Below are 8,582 nucleotides of genomic sequence, written 5' to 3'. Positions count from 1 at the left end.
TTTGATCGTAAAGTAACAAAAAGTAAATTTTTAATGAATCATTTATTAAAAACTCATACTTTTGTTTTTATTTTTTTATACATCTTTTATCTTTTTCTATCGAATGGGAAATAAAAAAAAAAAAAATAGGAGTTAACTATTATCATTATTATTATTATTATAATTAGAGCACACCAAACAAAGTCGATAATATTGATACGCGTGAGGAAAGTTAGGAAAGTAATAGTAGTAGTAGTAGTAGTAGTAATATAAGTAGTAGTGTTGGGCACTTTGCGATCGAACCAATCGAGCCTAGACTTCGCATTATCAGGCGCCTACTATCCTACAACGTGAAAGCTCAAATTGACTTCGCAACTTATAGTATCGTTTAAACGACCTTTACAACCTTTTTTCTTTTTTCTTTTTTTTTTTTTGTTCCCCCTCATCAGATCAATGAAACTGATTCGACGTAATGGTACGATTATTTACAAATTCATCAAAAAGTATAAAAATATTCATATAACAATTATCGAATATTCGTAAAATAATTATCTACTATATGTACGTATGTGTGTGTGTGTGTGTGTGTATATTATTATTTAAAATATATATTATTTTAATTATAAATACACATATTCACATAATCAAATAACTTAATCCAAAATTGTTGATCATAAATGTTAATATATTATAATTTCGATAAAGACAAATTATGTGACGTATCAACTTTTATCATTATTTATAAATATATTACGAACAAAATAATTAATAAAAGTTATTCGAATTCAACTTCGTTTTGTCTATCTATTATCTAAATCGTATAATATAAATGTTTTTTTTTTTCCTCGTAAATCGCGAAAGAATAATAAAATTTCAATTTCATATTGAAGTATGCAACTTACGTGTGTTTGTATGTGTACGAGTGTCACCTTGCGATATTAATTTGCAAAATACGTCTTATAAAAATGACGTGTATACGTGAGGACTGAGGGGGGGAGGGGAGCAGGAGGTGCAAATAGAACATTTCGTTAATTAGTTAAGAAAACAATATGAGAAAATAAAAAAATCGATTTTATCATTAACCATTATATATACCGCGTATAAATAATTACTGTAATAATAGAAAATAATATACATAGGTGAGATAATTAACGTACGTAATAGCTATAGTTTTTCTCTCTCTTTCTTTCTGTTGGCTTATTGTTTCGAATTACATGAATTGTACATATGATACTCACGTGATCAACATAACACGTATATATATATAACTTTAATCGAAGATTATATTCATTATACATTTTAACCAGAATGAAATAACAAAAATCTATTATACTTCTAGATTTCTAATGATTCATCAGGTAGACGTTACCGATCTGTGTAATTCTATTTGATATCGATCTTATTTTTTAATCATTCGAAATAATGGCTTATTTATTTCTTATGTAAGATTTTATATACGAGCACACTATAATATCGATTTATATTTATTGTTTTCCCCCTTAGCACTTTTATTTTATTCTTTTTTTTTTTTTAAATCTATATATATATATTTCATACTTTTATTAATCACTATATATTATTCCCATTTTCGATTGTTTACTTTTAACACGATTTACTTATTGTTTCAAAATTATTTACAATCAATATACACGATGATACTTTGTTTTAATCATTATTTTACGTTAGATCGTATCTTATAAACAGTTCATACAATAAAACAAATTTAATCAACGAAATAATCCGACCACGAGGAATGTAATATTATAAAATAAATAATAACAAAAGTTGCCTGAGGCATCCTAAATTCAATTTATAAAATTCAACATCAAGATCCATCACGTATACGATAATAAATTAAATTCAAATCGTTAAGCGTTATTATTGTTTCGTAAAAATAAGAAGAAAAAGGAAACAAAAGTATTAAGAGTATAGAAATTAAAAATTAAAAAAAAAAAAAGGACGACGTGTGTGAAGGATGATAAAAAAGAATAAGAAGAAGAAGATGATGATAATGAAGAAAAAGAAATAATCAATATTCGCGAACGAACGATAATAATCTTGGAACAATCGCGTGTGTTCAGCTCTTTTTCTTAACGGACCTTACTATTATTGATCTGACATGAGCAAAAGCAATTCTTTTTGAACACGCGCACACGATCTCTCTTTTCTATTCATTCTTAACGTTTACAAACATCCAGCATACATGACACATATAAATATATATATGCAAAGAAGTATACATACATGCATGTACGTACATATAAAACATTTATATTGTGATACTATATATGGTATATTTATTTATATTTATTTATATTTATTTATTCACTTTGTTGTTTGTTTTATACATATGCGTATGTGTATATGATCTAATTTTTTAATTATCTTAAAAATTGATCCTTTGATCTATCAAGTTTCAAATGTTTTATCTTTATCTACATTAAAAATAATGCATGGGATAATACACAAAAATGAACGTGAGTATTTAAGTAGGTATATATATGTATACTTATGTATGTGTATGAATGTCTTATATATGCAATTTTACATGTATCTTTCAAGGATACACTTTAATGAAAATAAAAAACAAAAAGAGTATTAATTTGATTGATTTATCGTTACTTTAATTGAAATTAAATTGATAGGCAAATTGTTATTTTATCTTTGTTTTTTTTTTTTTAGATTAAATTCGTTTTTTACACGACTCTTTTTTTTTTTTTACAATCGCATATAAAATCGATTGAAATAATAAAGAAAAAGAAAAAACAAAATGAAAATAATGTATACATCTGTAAACATCTCGACAATATGATTTCGTAATAATATGACAATACCACGAACAATTATTATTCCTTTATGAATCACACACATGTACGTTTTAATATTCTCTCTTACGAGATTTATTTTTATCTTTGATTTTTTGTTTCCTCATACGTTTTCACTTTTAAAATGTTTTTTCGTTTGATTAGTAAACAATTTTAACGATATAACTAAAAAAAAATCCAATGAAAATATTTTTCATCAAAATAAAATCGATATCCATTATGTGTTTCATATAAAATAAGAGGATGAATTGTAAAATCTCGAATTTACAAAGGAAAAAATAAAAAAAATACTTTTATTCGACAAACGTGAAAAAGTTTGACAGAGAAAAAATAATATTATATATTAAATATTTTTGTTTTATATGAATTTACAGACTAGAAACAAAAAAAGAAATAAAATATATAAATAATAATGTATTTTCCTCGTAGAAACGTGGGTATTTTTGTTTGTGTTCGTTTAAATAAACAATCATTTTAAATGATTCGATAAATTGTCAATGGGATTGTTTAATTATTAATAATAAAATCGTATTTGTTCGTATCAATAATCGATCTTTCCTTTATTCGATTAAAAGTTTTTTTTATTCTTTATCAATAGAATTACTATCGCGAGTGTGTATACACATACATTTATACATATATATATACATGCATAGAACTAACAATCAATCCTGATCACGAAAGTCTATTTTATCGAAATTACCGGTCTCGTCGGCATTCGAACGTGTAATTGAATTTTCGCGGAAAATTACTATCACCAATCGGAATTCTGTTTACTAATCTTGTTAACCGTTCATGAAATGTTACGTTCGTTCGATACACTAACAATAAATCAATATTTAACGACTACGAGTGAGATTTTATTTGATCATTTTTCTCTTTCTTTTTTTTAAACAATTTTTTTTTATCGTTCTATCATTTAACAAATATTATATATATATACAATGTATTGTAAACATATATTTATTAATTATTTATAATCGAATATATAAATATGTTTCGTTTAAAATAGAAAAAAAAAAAAAAGAAATTAAACAATAGATAACGTTATCTTTTTAACACAGATAAACCATTATTATTTTTTTAATAGTTATTTCATAATACGAGTTTCGCGTTGCACTTAAAACATACCACAGAACATTCGTTGCATTTAAAACACAGCATTGTGTTAAAGTAAGTTCATTATAATTATTAAAAGCTTTTAAACATGCCACACGATGCTTTCTTTCCTTTCTCTCTCTCTTTCTCTCTTTAATTTTTTTTCTTTCTTATCAGTCTCTCGGTTTGTTTCCACATCGCATCTAATTGCAAATATCCAGGAAACGTGTAACAAATTAATTAAACCAAAAAAAAGAAAAAATAAAATGAAAAATAATTAAAACGATAAGTGTCTGACACGATAATCTTTATTAATTATATATTGTTAAGATTATTTAATTTGTAAGAAAAAAATTGTTGATATAAAATATTTGGAATTTAGATTAGAAAAAAAAAAATAAAAAAAAAATAAGAAAAAAACCAAATTAAATGTCATCTAATTGCAAGTTAAAATACTTAAAAGTAACGTCAAGCGGAAATCTAAATATAATCAACGGCATGTCGAGTCACAAAATCATCAACCGGTTGCGTTTGTTGTACGTTCTCGACTTAATACAAGGAGAAATAAAAAGAAATAAAAATGAAGAAAACAAGGGAATAATCATGAAGAAGAGAAATACATATATATATAACATTCTTCTTCTCCCATTGAAATTAAAAATGTTTATCGAATGGAAGGAATAGATCCCCGAATCACGAACTACTTCTATACTTCTCAATTCCACATCTTTCGCATGGCCTTTAATCAGTGTTTATTGTTAGTAATTTTTAGTTCATGGTCGAATATATCTCTCGGCGTTTCGTTTAATTTAGTTTAGTTTAGTTTAGTAGTTTCATACGTCTTCGTAATATCTTTTAACGAATGAGTAAATATACAGGAAAAACAAAAATGTAAGAAATACAAATTATTTACTGAGGAATGAAAAAGAATGAGAGAGAAAGATAGAGAGAGAGAGAGAGAGAGATGATAGAACAAGACTGACAATTATAATTAAAAATGTCAACTTACATTTTTAATATTAATTTCAATGAAATACAAATTTTGCGTAACGCGTGATAATACAAAGTGTGTGCGAATTTAAAAGAAAAAGGACAAAACTAAGAAACTTAATCGTACGATATTTAATAACGTCTCATTGTTAAGTGTCTCTTTTATTTCTACGTATTGTTAATTATACCTAAGAAAAAAAGAAAAAGAAAAAATATTCACCCACCAACTCTACGCAGACAATAAACACACGAATATGAATATATAGAATACCTATATATATATATATTTATAACAACTACTGATGAAAATATACGAACTAAGAATATAAGGAAACGATTTAATTTATTCAATAATCTTACATATATATACCTAATGCAATATCTAAATATATAAATATTACGAATATTACGTCACATATATATATATATATATAAGTGTCAATAAAAAAAAGAAAGAAAGAAAATAAAAATAAAAAAAAAAGGAAGAAAGTAGTAAGCTCTAGTACGCAGTATATAAATCGTGTGTGACTCGTGTCCTATTCGAATCCACGCCCGTTTAGTATTACGTCATTTACATAGCAAGAAGAGAGAGAGACACTAACGTTCACACTATTACACACTACTACCTAGAACTTGTAGTAAAAATACGTCTTACGGTCATCTTACGTTAGATGTATATTATGAGATAGAGGAAGGAAGAATAAGAGAGAAAGAAAAAACGAGAAAAAGAAAGATAGAGATAAGTATTGTAGATAGAAAAAAAAAAAAGAGTATACTAACACAAATATATATATATATATATACACGTAGAAGCAAAACGCATATACACTTACGAAGAAATCGGCTCGTCAAGGCCCTTAGCTTCTAAAGAAAGATAAGACCATACGTGAGATATTACGAAAGGTGTTCATCGTTTCATAAATTTATTCATTCTTTCTTTTATTCATCTTTCTTTCCTTCTTTCTCTTTCTTTCTTTCTCTTACACACACACTCTCCCTAACTCTCTCTTTTTATTTCTATGTATACGTGTATTTTCTCTCTCGTATTAATTTGATCTATTTTGATTATTTATCTATCATCTTAAATATCTTCCTTTTTTTTTTCTATCATCTCGAAAAGATATGATTAACGATATTATTATAAAAATGATGGAAAGGGATAAGGGAGAGGGGGTGTAAAGATAGAAAAATTTACGTATACTTTTTACAAACACACACACAACAAAACACGTGGAAATACTATGTTAATTATACCGGTTAATTAACAAACTGTTCAACTAATTCATTTCCTTTCTCTCTCTCTCTTTCTTTTTTCCTTGACCCTTCGTCAATGTTTTTTTTAAACGAATAAACAACCATAAATCAGAAAATCAATTATTACAAATTATGAATTTACATATACGGTGATGATAAGACATTTGTTTAACCGATTGTTATATTAGCTAGTATTGCTAGCTAGCTAGCTAGCTAACACGTGCTCGCTATATTATCCATGTCGATAATGCTTATCGATTTTTTTTTCTTTTTTTTTTTTTTCTCGTAACGTATTCTCTCGTTAAAATCGTCGTCATCGTCGTAGTCGTCGTCGTCGTTGAACGACTATTTTATTTGGACTATTCGTAAAATATTACAAAAATATTTCATTTCCGTTAATATCAGTCGGCTAATTGTTGTACGAATTGAATATTAAAAGTGATGATTTTTAAATGAAATTTTGTACAAGTAGTATGATTATTAAAATGTAGATTCATGAAAATGATTACGTACCGGTTAGATTATCTTACTTACTTACTTTTTTTTTTTTTTAAATATCTAACGAGTACTTCTTCTTCGAGATACGATAAAACGTAATTTTAAAAAGAAAATACAAAAGAAAGAGAGAGAAAGAAAATACACTAGATATCTAATCAATAATGTGCCAATTTCTACGAATACCGTAATATTATATCGTATCATCAAAAATACGTATTCGAACCGAAAAAAGAAAGAAAAAATTTACGAATGTTAATTAAAAATAAATGTCATTTTGTTTCGTTTTTTTTCTTCCTTAATTTTTATTTCTTTTTTTATTTTTGATAAAGATAAAAATATTCCACACGTAGACAAAATATTTTCCGAAGAATATAAACGTCGTTGAACGATTAAGAAAATTCGATTGATTTGATTAAAAAAAATATAAAAAAAGAAACGGTGTGCAGGATAAAGTTTAAAAATATAATCAATTTGGTTATTACGATATGCGATAGAAAAATGTTAAAAAAAAATTGTAATTGTAATAAATAAATACAAAATATTAAAGGAACAAATATATCACACACAATTGAACGTTTTTACTTCTGTTTTATATTTTCCCTCCCCACCCCCCTCCCCACCGATATAAACACTATTTAATAATATACTATATGATATATAAATTCGAATGAGAATAAAAAGGACGTAACGCAACACGTGGATAGATAGATAGATAGATAGGTCGAGTTTCGAGACGAAATTCATAACGGTACTATGGTTAAAATGATATCATATTTGCTTAACTCTCACCAAAGATAATATATATATTTAATCTATACTTTTCACGTAGAAAAAATAATTAAAAAAAAAAAATGTGTTAATAATTAAAATAAAAAAGATATTATATATAATATGTAAATTAATAAATAATACCAAATAAAATGATATGTAGTAACAAATTCGAAGATAGATGAATCACAAAAAAAAAAGAAAAAAAAGTAAAAAGAAAATACGAGAGTAATAATGATGTCAGACCGAATCGAAAGAGAATAAAATTATCGATCGAGTTTACTACGAAACGACGAAAGGAGGAAAGGGTACGTTAATAACGTGAAACGAATATATTCGTGTCTGTCTGTCTGTGTGTACGTGTATGCGAAAAGAAGATAAATAAATAAGATAACAAATGGAAAAGAAATTTTCTACGAAAAATATATACGTATAGAAAAATCCTATCTAAGGGAGGGGGTAAAAGAAAAAAAAAAAAAGAAAAAAACACACAATATTTCTCTCTACTAATTAACGCGATTATTATATGATTTACGTTACATTAAAAGTAGTTCAATATTTTATACATACATTCAAACACACCGAAATCCTATTTTTATGATTCACTGGTAGTACTGATCATTGAAAAAAATTAATCGATGAATGATAATGAATGAATCAATCAATTTTCCTTCCTTCCTTCCTTCCTTTTGTAGCTGCTTCCAAAATTTCAGTTACTGATGACGAGGATACTTTCTTTCTTTCTTTCTTTCTTTTTTTCTATCCTTCTAATTGTCTATTTATCTAATTATCTTTTAATCTATCTATCTATCTATCTATCTATCTTTATTTCTTGTTAGACTATACTCACACGAATGGTCGCACGTCGACCTGAACACTCGTTGGATCAACAAACGACTGGTTAGCGCGCGCGCGGTGCGCTTCGCGCTTTCCTCAACATTTGCGCGCGCGTTCTTTTCTTGGGGATTTTTGAAATGGCGCATGCGCATCAAATCACGCGTATCACATTATTCGCCAGAGATTTACTAGAATGGGAAAAAAAAGAAACAGATAAGAACTATTTGATAAATGTCATGTGCGTGATAGATATTAATTAATAATTTAATTTATTAGTTACACGATAATTATATATATAATAATAATAATATATGTATGAGTTATGTCATCAAC

The 8,582-nt window shown here is 26.3% G+C and overlaps 1 long non-coding RNA gene across 1 annotated transcript in view; it reads right to left on the bottom strand.

Moving 5' to 3' along the window:
• The window catches only part of LOC106785106, a 14,096-nt gene extending 5,757 nt beyond the window's left edge, over positions 1-8,339 (bottom strand). The window contains exon 1 of the long non-coding RNA XR_001381491.1: positions 8,263-8,339. This is a non-coding gene — a long non-coding RNA (uncharacterized LOC106785106). The remainder of the gene's footprint in view (positions 1-8,262) is intronic.
• Positions 8,340-8,582: the final 243 nt, after the last annotated feature.

Source organism: Polistes canadensis, unplaced genomic scaffold, assembly GCF_001313835.1.
Source record: "Polistes canadensis isolate GaletaPanama2010 unplaced genomic scaffold, ASM131383v1 scaffold_45, whole genome shotgun sequence".
In the NCBI taxonomy this organism is placed as follows: Eukaryota; Metazoa; Arthropoda; class Insecta; order Hymenoptera; family Vespidae; genus Polistes; species Polistes canadensis.
The sequence above is the reverse complement of the archived record's forward strand: the minus strand, read 5'-3'. Positions and strand labels throughout refer to the sequence as shown.